This window comes from Carya illinoinensis, chromosome 4 (assembly GCF_018687715.1).
Source record: "Carya illinoinensis cultivar Pawnee chromosome 4, C.illinoinensisPawnee_v1, whole genome shotgun sequence".
Classification (NCBI taxonomy): Eukaryota; Viridiplantae; Streptophyta; class Magnoliopsida; order Fagales; family Juglandaceae; genus Carya; species Carya illinoinensis.
The window spans coordinates 39,523,096-39,536,460 of NC_056755.1; the positions used below are offsets into that span (position 1 = coordinate 39,523,096).

Genomic DNA, 13,365 nt, shown 5'->3' on the forward strand with positions numbered 1-13,365 from the left:
TAGCCACTGCCACACCTTTTAGTTCTGAACTACTTTCTGCCTTATTAAGCAAAGCACTTAGTCCTTCAGCACACAAAAGAAACAAATAAGGAAATAATGGATCCCCTTGTCTTAATCCTCTTGAAGGCACAATAGTCTCCCCTGGCTTGCCATTAACTAACACAACATATGTGACAGATGATATGCATTTCATTATCAACCCAATCCACCTTTCACCGAAACCCATCTTCCTCATTATTGCCTCAAGATAGCCCCATTCTACCCTATCATAGGCCTTAGCAATATCTAGTTTTAAAGCCATACTCCCACCCTTACTTCTTTGCCTTGAATTCATAGAATGAAGTACCTCATAGGCTGCAATCACATTATCTGAAATTAACCTCCCTGGTATGAAGGCACTTTGACTTTTTTACCCTGGCTTTACCTATTGCTATCTTGTATTTCTTGTTGTCCAAGATAGCTATTCTCAACATCTATGCCCATCTTAAAGGAGAGTCTCAAACTTCATCAAAAGGATTAGAGAAATTACTTGAGGATGCACTAACTCTACCGACAGCCCCACCACCGAGAAGACTTCCCACTTAGTATCAGGATAGTCTCTTGTTGCCACCAAAAGTTTGTTAGAATATTCCCTTTTTACCTGCTTCTAGAATTAGTCTGTTATTCTTCCTTTATCTGCAACTCCTCAGATTTCAACAGCATTTGGGAGTCCTATGGCTTCGAGAGGGAGTAACATAGTCTGCGTTTGAAAAATGTCCAATGCATATCCCGTAAACGATCCCAGTGCTCCCCACGAATAGGCTCTGTTGAACGAAGTCATTTTCAGGTAGCTAAAATGGGATTGGCTTTGCTGTTCATTCAAACCTTACTTAAGCTTATTGGAAAGATGCTTTTCAAACAGCATCTTATTTAATTAATAGGTTGCCGACAAAAATTTTACAAAATCAATCCCCTCAAAAAGGCTTAGAATATAAAACCTGATTGCGTACATATATGAGTGGGCACAACTTTTTTGACTTCTGCTGTTCGTCTGTGGGTCGACACAATCTTCTAGATATGGGAGGCACTACTGCCGTTCCAATCTTCTAGAACGAATTTTGCTCAATTTCCGCACCCCCCCCCCCCCCCCCCCCAATATAAATTTCTACAGCCGGTCCCTCGGAACCCAAGGCCCGTCTCCTCGCTCTCTCTCTAGCATGCTCTAGTTTTCCACTTCCTCTAACCTTTTGCAAAGCACTGCAGCGTTATCAACAATTATATATATTTTACCATTGATGAGTCCGATCTCATTTTTTGTTTTGCAGTTGTTTGTTTAATTTGTTGGAGATCCAATAGTGAAACCTTTCTCGAGAAACACCAAACTTGAGAACCATTCTGAGGAACCACTGAAGGTTGTTGTGGAAGTGGAATATGGCGACTTTCCAGGCAAAGTACTTCTAACAATCCCACCGGGTGAGCACAATTACATGCGCTACGCCGATTTGAGGATTGAATACAATGGTGGTCGTCTAGTAAAAGTGCATTTTTACTTCGGAGATCGGCAGACGGAACCGATATCGACATCGCAGATAAGGGATCATGCGAAAATCAGATTCTTTAAACGCGAGGATGGAGCCATCGCCTACAATCTTATCGAAGGGAGTATGATCCAGATGAACGGGTAATTCCCTTTATTTTATAACTTGTTCAGATGAGAAACCTAGTAAAATTATCGGGGATGGAATTTTGATTGAGAGATATTGTTCTGTTATGTTTTGAGTTACAGGATAGTTATCTCGATGAAAGGCACGGTGAAAAAGATCAAGTCACTACTGATGTAGTGTTAGGGACCTCACCAATGGCACGATGGAGGCCGGCGAGGGAGCTCTAGAAGATCTGGGTTGCTGCGAAGAGAAGGAAACCTGGTAAGGGATCGAACTGAAGTGAAGTGATCTGGAAGTGAAGCCTTGTGAAACTAGCCACGACGTCATTGAGAGTTCAAGGGACAGAACGCACCGTTTGAAGACGCTTGAGTAGCGTTTGAAGACGCTGGAGTAGCTTGAAGACCTGCGAATTAAACACTACGTTTCATTTATATGAAAAATTTGGGTGCTGTGACCCTTCCTTTGAGAGTAGAGCTAGAAACGGTCGGGTGTCTAACTCATATTCACACCGGCCAATAGGAACACAGCATGTGACAGGTGTATTTGTCTTACACACATCTTATTGTAAAAAACCTTGAGATTTTCCCTTGTCGCTCCTGATTCTTCCTATCTTTTGATTATCCTCTCCCCGATTCTACCTCTCTTTTTTCGTTCTGCTTTTCTATTTTTTTTTCCTGCTTTTCTGTTTCTTTTTTTTTTTCTTCTTTTTCATTCGGTTCTTCCGATTCCACACGTTTAAAGATCTAATCCATTTTCTGGACCATCAAAATCTTATACATTTTCTAGACCCTTCCGATTCTACCTCTCTTTTTTCGTTCTGCTTTTCTGTTTCTTCTTTTTTGTTCTTTTTCATTCGGTTCTTCCGATTCCACACGTTTAAAGATCTAATCCATTTTCTGGACAATCAAAATCTTATACATTTTCTAGACCCTTCCGAGTCCCTCCTCCATTGAAACACATACGTACGATGCATAATTTGTTCAAAAGTCTTATAATTGTCAAAATGTCTTATAATTGTCATTTTCTTTAATTAGATAATTGAGTACTGTTTTTGAATATCAGGCCGCGTAAATGCTTAGAAGAAATTTCAGAATTTTCTTCTATTTTGTTTATACCAATTCTTGCTGTGTATTCATTCCATGGTGATTTGTTATGAACCTGTGTAAATGCTTGTTATGATGAACCTAATAAATGATTACTGTGATGTAATAGTGAATGCTTGTTGTGATGTAATGAGGAAAGGTTGGATTGCTGGGTTGGTTTGTTGTATTCAGAAATGGGAATGGATGCAAGATGTTTGATAAAATGCTCAAATGAGCTGATTGTATGATCCTGATCAACCCCTGTGGAATAACCAACCCTCAGATTCTTCAGAAGCTACAGGGGATGAGGCCGAGGGACAAAGTTTTTTTTTTTTTTTTTTTCAGAAAGAGGGGGGGGGGGGGGGGGGGGGGGGGGAGAGAAAAGATAAAACTGGAGAAGAGAGGAGTTGTAGTCTCCGGCGCAGTCTGGAAAAGTACTGATCTGCAACATGCGGCTCTATTCACAATATTACATAAATTCATGTCTGGCATGTTGTTATTCGCTGGTGTAAAAAACCACTTGACACCCGACCAGCTCCAAGTGCTTCTCTTGCTTTTATCTTTACGCTACTTTTGATATTCAGTGTTGCTTTATCTTCATACGAAACAATTCTGTTACAATTCTAGCACTATATTTAGGGAAAAAGACAAACGAAGGCTAGTAGGCACAAACCAGAATCTTCATTTGGGAGGTTGGGTTGCCTCGAACAGACCCATGTAACATTAGTTTCTCATACTCCACGTAACATTAGTTTCCAGTCGACCCATGATTATCACGATGTGGACTTATAAACGGGTCTATTTTGTCCCAAAACTCAAATTTCAAATCTTAATCCGTAACTCTTTTCTCTTCATTACCTTTTGTTAGTGTTAGGGACTAAATTGGTTGGGCCTGACCCTTTAAAAACCTATCATTAATAATAAAAAAAGAGATAAAAGTAAGAGATAAAATATAGAAGAGATAAACTAAAAGAAATTGGTTTAGACTCCTAAAAAGAAAATGTTTCACAAGGTAAATTGAACTATATCACTTTAAGAAAGAAAACAGATCTCTATAAAAGGAGGAGGTAACAACAAATGAAGAGCACTCTCTACAAGCTCTATACGTGCGACTTCTCTATATCTAAACTAAAATTTTCGATTGTATTGAGCAACATGTGAGATCACGAGAGATTGTAAAATCATCAATCAATGTGGATTTTGTCTCAAAACAATCCGTAGATGTAGACTTTAATGCTGAACCACAAAACTCCAATGTTTTTCTTTATTTATTTTTATTTACTTATTTATTATTTATTTTATGCATGAATGTGAAGAGCATCTTATCAATGATGTCTGAATCAACATTGTAGGTTGGGGATAATTCTTTCCTCTATTCCAGTCTGTTATACAAACTTGATAAGTTTGACCCTTTGAAAACCTATCACTAATGATAACGGAAGAGATAAAGTATGGAAGAGATAAGCTAAGGAAGAGATAAACAAAAAAAGTCGACTTAGACTCTTAAAAGGAAAAAGTTTCGTAAGGCAAGTTGGACTTAATCATTTAAAGGAAAAAAAATAGATCTCTATAAAATGAGGATATCTCTACAAATGAAGGGGACTCTCCACAAGCTCCCTGTGCCACTTTTCTATGCCTAGACTAAATTCCTTCATTGTATTGAGTGACATGTGAGGCCATGAGAGATTGTAAAATTACTAATCATAGTGGATTTTGCCTCCAAATAGCCTGTGGACGTAGACTTTTATGCCGAACCACGTAAATCTCTATATTTTTTTATATACTTATTTATTATTTATTTTATGGATGAACGCAATGAGCACCATATCGACGACGTTCGAATCAACATCGTGGGTCGGAGATAATTCTTTCCTCCATTCTCGTCTGTTATTTGAATTTGATTGGGTTTGACCCTTTGAAAACCTATCATTAATAATAAGGAAAGAGATAAAGTCAAGAGATAAATGAGAGAAGAGATACGGTAATGAAGAGATAAACTAAAAGAAGTCAGCTCAGACTAGTCTCTCCATTGTATTGAGTGACATGTGAGGTCATGAGAGATTATAAAATTACCAATCATAGTGAATTTTCCCTCCAAACAATTCATTACGTATGCTTTTATGTTGAATCATGTAAATCTTTATATTTTTTTTATTTGCTTATTTATTATTTATTTCATGGACGAACATGAAGAATATCTTATTGACGACGTTTGAATCAACATCGTGGGTAGGGAATAATTCTTTCCTCCATTCCGGTCTAATATGCAGATTTTAGACATTAACACCTAGTTTTGCAATTCTTTTGACCAACTATAATCACTTAATTAATCAATCATGTCACTTTATTTCTAGAAATTTTACACACAGAATGACGTATGGTAAATGGTACTATCGATTACACTAATTACTTTTCTAACCAGATGAGAGCATTAGTATTGGTGTTATTGATCTCACACAGTCACAGTCACACTCACTACATACAGCACTAATTACAGGTCTTTCCACTCTTGACTATTTGCCTGGATCGCTCCAAATGTCACAGTCAAACAACTCTTTTAGGATATTGAAATTTGAATTAGTTGTACTTATATAATGTATTCAGCAATTTGTAATGTTGATACAATGTCATTTCGAAGCAGTTATTTGTAATGTTGATATAATATCCTTTGGACACTTTTATGTTTATAATTTTGTAATTGTTTAGCCTCTAATTTTATAATAGCTTATTTATTATTATTAATTTATCAGGTAATAGACTAGTAGTATGTAGTAGGACTTCATTAGTTCATTTGCTCTAAATTTTATATCATGTAAATTATTTTTATTCATATAAATTTAATTACAAACTTTTTTTAACATTTTTGTTGTTAATTTTTGGGCCTAAAAGGTTCTGGGCCATTTTGGACATATTTTAACTATTTCTAGGCCAGAAACAACATTTGGGCCAAAGGCACATTTTTTGTGTTTTTTTTGGAGTGCCGAGGGGGGGGGGGGGGTTTGTGGGCAAATGTACTCCTTCTCCTGCATCCTAATATCCTAGATATGGTACCCCACTCCTGCACTTCGGAGGCAGATGATGGGGAGAAAATCCTCACCCCCGCATGGGCAGGGGTGGAGTCCAGGAAGGGGCTACCCTACCCGATACCTAATTGCATGATGCTCATTTGCATATGGTCGTGACTAGTGTCCAATTGTCCACTGAGGACATACTATATATTCAAACGGTCAAATCTCACTCATTCACCGTAAATGGAGGTTAGATACAAGAGGGTTACTCATCATCCTACACCATACATTTTATATATTTTAATATGATTTTTTTTTAATAAATTTTTAGTTTTATTATTTATTTTATTTTATTTTATTATTGTTAAACTAATGGAGTTGTTATACTTATAATCCATACATCACATATTTGTTATAGAAAAAATTAAAAAAAAATTTAAATAGATATTGTATGTGGTGTGTGGGGTTGATAGGTAGAATGATTCTTGATACAAAAACGTTTTTAACTCATCTTATCTTATTTATTTAATTACTATAATTTTTTAAATTGACACATAAAATACGATAAATAATTTAATTTTTTAAATCTTAGAACAATAATAATATTAAAAAATAATATTCTAATAATATTTTATTTAATTCTCAACTTTTATCACAACTAATTTTAGAGCATCAGCATCCGGATGCCTATACCATTAAATTCTCTAAATTTTAGTAAAAAATTTTAACTTTTTGACAAAAACCCATCTCCATTAGGTTCCCTATTTTAGGGAAAGAGACTAGGATTTGATCAGTTGCTCCCTAAATATGGGGAGCTACTGTTCATTCATAATTTTTTTTTTTTAAATAAAGATTTTATTCTAGTCCATAAAACAAAATTTTCTTCCCATCATATATACTTTCTCTCATATTCAAATTTGTTATAGTCCAAATTTGAAAAACAAATGTCACCATTGAGATGATGAGTTTTTTTTTTTTTTTTAACCATTTGTGAAAATATGAAATTTTAAATATTATTTTTACAAAAGTACTAATTTTAAAAAATATTATCATTTAAATAGATAAGTAGTTAAAAAAAAAAGTCGTTAAAGATGAAAGATTGACAATATAGGTACAACAAATAATTAAATAATTATGAAAATATGAAAAAAAAGAGTTAAATTTTATTCCGCAGATTCCGCAAAAGGAAAAAAAAGAAAAAGAAAAAAAAAAAAGAGCTATTAAAGATGTACAAATGAACGAGTAGAAAAAAAAATAGAGAAAGATTATTTTAATATAATAGAAAAAGAATAGAAAGTGAAACGTAGAAGGTTTTGGAATGATGAGTAAAATTTAATAAAAAAATTTAGAAAAAATGATTTTTAGCTAAAATTTGAGGAAAAATCTATTCGGATGTGAATGTGTTCATCTCAACTCACTACCTAAATCTCCAAAAAATCAAAATTGACAATTTCTTTCATATATCCCAGGATTAAAGATCTTAGATGCTTAAGTTTAAATCAAGATTCTATATTTTATTTAATTAATTAAATATTTTATGCTTTGAATTTATTTTATTGAAGTGTAGTTTGAATTACACATGAGAAGTGCTAAAGATGTAAATCACAAAATTCATTCTTTACACCAATTTACGTTTTTTGGCATGTAATATTTTCACAAAAGGAATCAAGAACTAAGGTCTTAATGCTGTCCTAGTTTTATTTAAAAAAAAAAAATCCAAAAGTTTGAGTTAATTTGATATGTACAAGGAAACAATCACACGTGACTTACCTCTCAACCTGCCCAAGAAAAGGACCAAGCTCGGCTCTGAATAAGGTTGGACAGACTTGGGAATTCTAGCAAATAACCCCTGCCAATTATACGGAAATTCTCTGTTAAAAATGGCAATTCGATAATTTTTAATGAATGGCAATATATGTTGGACGAAATATAAAGCTACTTTTTCATTATTAATTTGAACTTGAATAATAATAAAAAATTTAAAATAAAAAAGAGCTGAATAGGGAGTTTGTGGTTGCGTCCCACTCCCACCATAACCCAACACACGAGTTTGTCTCTAGTGCCACCAGATGTAAAAGTATTTGGCTCTAGGCCACCCAAACTCACAAAATGGTTTTTTTTTTTTTTTTTTTTTCTTTCCTTTTTTTTGTTAATGCCAATACTCCTTGCCAAAATTTAGTCACTAGAATAAATTTGTACACAATTTCTGGGTTCAACAACAAAATGAATGCACATAGTTTCAATGATCAATAGAGAGCAAAAGAAGAAGGTAAAGGTAGAGTTCAGACAACCATGAAAATGGGAAATGCAGAAGTTCTGATATCAATTGATGAAACATTTAAAGTAAAATCATGTCTATCTATTATCATAGAATGCTTAAACCGAATAGAAGAAAAAATACCTCTTCCATGGTTAGAAGATGAGCTAGCCATCACTTTTGTGTATCCTGAATAATTTGATCATATTTGTTTGTTGAGAAGACTTTTACTCTCTTCTCTCTGCGATACAAATGGCTCTCATAGGGTTTAATGGGCCAACTCCATTTATAGATATATATAGAGTAAGAGTGAGGGCTTCCTCAAGTGCCTAGTAAATAGCCCAGCCCAGGGCTCACATTATGATTATGCTAGTCCACACATAAAATACAAGAAGCAAGCCACTAGACAGTATGCCTTACAAATATGAAAGCTTGCACTCAAAGTCTAAGCTTCTGCAACAATCAATTTTCAATTTAAGTATAGAATCTCATTGATTCAGCAAATCGATTACATTTATGTTAATTGTATCATTTGTTACATTGTATAGAAGAAGACAATCATGTGGATCTCTCAAAATTGCATCTTTCTATTTTTCAGTGACTTCTACCATATACATTATGAATACAAAATATACTTACTGGTTTGGTGTGTTAGCCAAAACCATTTCTCTACAATTTTGTTCTAAGTTTCACCTTTGAATTAAAGAGCTTTTAAAACTTTTGCTAATAATTTGGAAATTCTTATAAGATCAGACTAAAAGTAAAACCAATTTCTTCAAGATAGGAATCTCTTACACCATTTCTAAACTCCGTTTAAATATAACTCCTTAAACTACCACCTACTTTACAATCATGCATTTCAAATTATAAAAACTTATAATATGCCCATTTTTCTAGTTAATTAAAATGATAACATTATTTCATATCCCAAAATCTAAATAAATAAATAAATAAAGATTTGTAACAATGACAAAGAAGAGTACGTGGCTACGCAATAGTCGACGTTGAAAGCATGAAGCTCGATATGTTATTGGATAAAATAAACAGGGAAATGTGAACTTCCAAAACGGCAATACCCAACACCATACCCAGAAGCAATGGTTGCTCCTTCATCCCTCCACCGCCTCGGATTGCCCTTACTTACAGAAAATTCCCCCCTAAAGAAACCCACCTCCACCACCACCATTTCCACGATCGTCGCTGTAGAGATTTGAAAAACACAAGAGCAAGAAGATGAACTTTTGTATATTCTGCAATAATGAATTTGCTGTGTACAGTGATGAATTTATAGAGAGAATAACCTAACACCTTCTCCTAAAAGAATATTCGAGCACTTGTAGTGCACTATAGAGAATCATCTAATTGTGCAGAGTTAGTTACTGATAACATTTCAGATAAAGACACCTCAGCCATGCCTTAGCAAATCAAGCAACAATGCTCCAGCTCAACAACACACGAGGACATCAAGCCATCTTAGCTACAAGAACCTTCTGGAAATGCTTCTTTATAATTCTGTTTTGTGATTTTGTTAGAATATTTTTGGTTCTGCTCCCTGTTTGTAATGCATGCTTTCCGTTGCTAGCATTATTGGACAGCTAGCTGCGGGCAACCTGCACACCACCTGTTTGTTAGAATACCAACCTGCTGCATACGTGCTCTTCTTTATAAATAAGAGCACTGTGTAAACCTTCGATCAATGAGAAATGAACTTATCAATTCCTTTATTCTAACATGGCATCAGAGCCACTCTAGACAAATGTCTCCCATAGAGGAAAATACCTCCCCACCTAAAAACCCAGATCCGAACCCACCCTCACCTTCCTTTCTTCCTCACCTCTCTCATCTTGTCTCGGTTAAACTCACAAATGAAAACTCTCTGCTATGGCGAACTCAAATGGTTCCCTATCTAAAAGGCCAACGCCTTTTTCACTTCGTAGATGGGTCAGCCTCTCCCCCTTCTCAGTTCCTTCCAAGAACCACCACCCTCAACCCTGACTATCTCACCTGGACGCAAACAGATCAACTCATTTTAAGTGCCATCATTTCATCTCTTTCCGATAACCTCATTGCTCAGGTTGTTGGCTACCCCACTGCTCGAGCTGTCTGGTCAGCTCTTGACAACTTTTTGCTTCTCAATCTCATGCTCGAGTCACCCAACTTCGTTACCAGCTTGCCACCGTTTCAAAAGGTTCCACCTCCATCACTGAGTATTTCTGAAAAGTTAAACACCTCTCAGACACAATGAGTGCTGCTGGAAATCCCTTAGACTCTGCCCAATTTGTATCTTACTTACTCGTAGGTCTCAATAGTGATTATGATGCCTTTGTCACTTCCATTACCACTCGTATTGAACCTCTCGCTCCTGAAGAACTCTACAGCCTCCTACTCACACATGAAAGCAGATTATCTCATTCTACTCATCTTCCCACTTCTACAAATGTTTTAGCCAACTTCACCTCAAGTTCTCCTTCCTGTGGCCTTGGTTTCTATCATGGCAGCTACCGTGGAAATAATCGTGGCTGAGGAAGAGGTCGCACCAACACTTTCTCCTCTCGCTCTTCCTCTCATAATGCCTCCCCTCAATTCTCTTCTCTTCCCCACTTCAAACCCACTTGTCAACTCTGTGGGAAAGTTGGACACCTTGTAATCAGCTGCTATCACAGATTCGACCATGCTTACCAAAAAGATACACTGAAAAATCTTTTCGCCCACTACACAAGCTCTGCATCTTCTTCTGACCAATCCTGGTACCCTGATACCGCTGCCACAAATCATCTCACCTCTGATTTAGCCAATCTTAACATCCATTCCTCCCCTTATGGTGGTAATGAACAGATACGGGTTGGTGATGGCTCTGCTCTACCGATCTCCAATATTGGTGACTCTGTTTTCTCCTCTTCTTCTCATTCTTTTCTTCTTAAAAGTCTGTTACATGTGCCTAATATTACCAAAAATTTAATCTCGGTACAATAGTTTTGCCATGATAATTCTGTGTTTTTTGAGTTTCACAATTCTCATTTCATTGTGAAGGATTCCAAGACAGCGACACCTCTTCTCCATGGTCCCACGCATGATGGTCTTTATGCTTTTCCAGCTCATTCTTTCTCTCCTCAAGCACTTGTTGGCGAGCGCACCACCTTATCTCAGTGGCACTCACGACTTGGTCATCTATCTCTACAGCTTGTTCACAGAATCATTTCTCATAATTCCCTTCCTATCTCTACTCGTGACCCTCCATCACTCTGCTCAGCTTGCTGTCAGGCCAAGAGTTCTCAACAGCCTTTTCGAGATTCTCAGCAACACTCTACCAAACCTTTGCAACTTATTTATAGTGATGTATGGGGTCCTGCCCCTGTTCTTTCAAGAGATGGTTTTCGATATTATGTTGCTTTCTTAGATGATTTTACTCATTACACTTGGTGGTTTCCTTTAATTCAAAAATCTAATGTTCTTCAAGTCTTTACTCATTTCCAACGTCAAGTTGAATTATTTTTTAATTCAAAAATTTTGTCATTACAAAGTGATTGGGGAGGTGAATATCGATCCCTTCACACTCTTCTTAAATCAAAAGGAATTTCACATCGACTGTCATGTCCACGTACGCACCAACAAAATGGTGCTGTGGAAAGGAAATATTGCCATATCATTGAAACCGGACTCGCACTTATGGCTCATGCATCTTTAACTCAACCTTTTTGGGCTGATGCTTTTCACACTGCCGTTCACCTCATAAATCGTCTCCCTACTCCCATTCTTCATTATCAATCACCCTTTCAAAAATTATTTTCCAAACCACCTGATTATAAAATGCTAAAAGTTTTTGGAAGTGCTTGTTGGCCTCATCTTAGGCCATATAATCATCACAAACTCGACCTCCGCTCCACACAGTGTTTATTTGTTGGGTACAGTGACTCTCACAAAGGCTATCGCTGCCTTCATCTTCCTTCTGGCCTGGTATATGTTTCTCAGGATGTCATTTTTGATGAGCACCGGTTTCCACTTGCCAATAACACCACCTCCATTCCATCAAACCATAATCCCACACCTATACTAGCCCTACTCCCTTCTATTCTCGGCCCACTGCCCACATCTCTCATTCAAATCCCTCCAGCCCCGTACCCCTGTCCAGCATACCAAGTAGGCCCATTTCAGCAAGCCCATCCACTTCACATTACACGGCCTCTATTCCATCCTCTTCAGTATTGCGACCCACAACCCTAGCAAGTCCATCTTCCCCTTCATTCTCTCCAGAATCATCCCCTGTTCCATCCTCATCATCACAGTCACTACCTCCAGATCTAGCACAAATTCCAGAACCCATCATCACTAGATCACAGACGAACTCTCTTCGTCCTTGCCAATTTACAGATGGAACAGTGCCATGGCCTCCTCCCCGTAGCTTTCTTACCATTACTAGCTCCATTCCCAAATCCCCCACTTCATTTACAGAGGTAGCTAAATATCGACCATGGCGACAAGCCATGTCTGACGAATTTTAAGCTCTTTTGCAGACAAATACTTGGTCTCTCATTCCATCATCCGGCACCACAAATCTAGTTGGTTGCAAGTGGGTCTTCAGCACCAAACAACGCTCGAATGGCTTTGTCAAACGGTACAAGGCCCACTTGGTTGCTAAAGGATTTCATCAACAGGAAGGTATTGACTTTTCTGAAACTTTTAGTCCAGTTGTTAAGCCCACTACCATCCGCACCATACTCTCCATTACTGTGTCTAAAAATTGGTCCCTTTGTCAATTAGATATTAATAATGCTTTCCTTCATGGGGACCTCCAAGAACAAGTCCATATGTGTCAGCCTATTGGGTTTATCAACCCAGATTACCCAAATCACGTGTGTCACTTGAACAAAGCCATCTATGGCTTGAAACAAGCACCACGTGCTTGGTTCTCAAAGTTGAGTAACTGACTTCTTGAACTTGGATTTACATCATCCCTTGCTGACCTCTCCCTATTTATTTACAAACACGGCTTAGTCAAAATTTTTCTTCTGGTATACGTAGACGACATCATCCTCATTGGCTCCAGTTTGGATGCCATCTCGTTTGTCCTCACCTCACTCAATATGTCCTTCCCAGTCAAAGACTTAGGCCCACTGAAATTCTTCCTTGGTCTCGAAATAAATCCCTTACCCACTGGCCTCCACTTATCTCAAACAAAATACATCTGTGATCTTTTCCAGAAAACCAATATGGACCTTGCCAAACCTGTAAAATGCCCAATGGCAGCTTCTACTCATCTCTCACTTACTAATGGTCCAGCCTTTCCCGACCCCACTCTCTATAGAAGCATTGTTGGCAGCCTCCAATATTTGTCCCTCACACGACCTGACGTTGCCTTTTCTGTCAACAAAGTCTGT

The 13,365-nt window shown here is 37.1% G+C and overlaps 1 long non-coding RNA gene and 1 pseudogene across 1 annotated transcript; both read left to right on the top strand.

The window, feature by feature from the left end:
* Positions 1-1,156: 1,156 nt before the first annotated feature.
* On the top strand, positions 1,157-2,685 carry LOC122306828. The gene is made up of 2 exons (XR_006241539.1): positions 1,157-1,660; positions 1,766-2,685. It is a non-coding gene; the product is annotated as an uncharacterized LOC122306828 (long non-coding RNA).
* Positions 2,686-9,087: 6,402 nt separating this feature from the next.
* LOC122306496 overlaps positions 9,088-13,365 on the top strand; it is a 28,328-nt pseudogene continuing 24,050 nt past the window's right edge.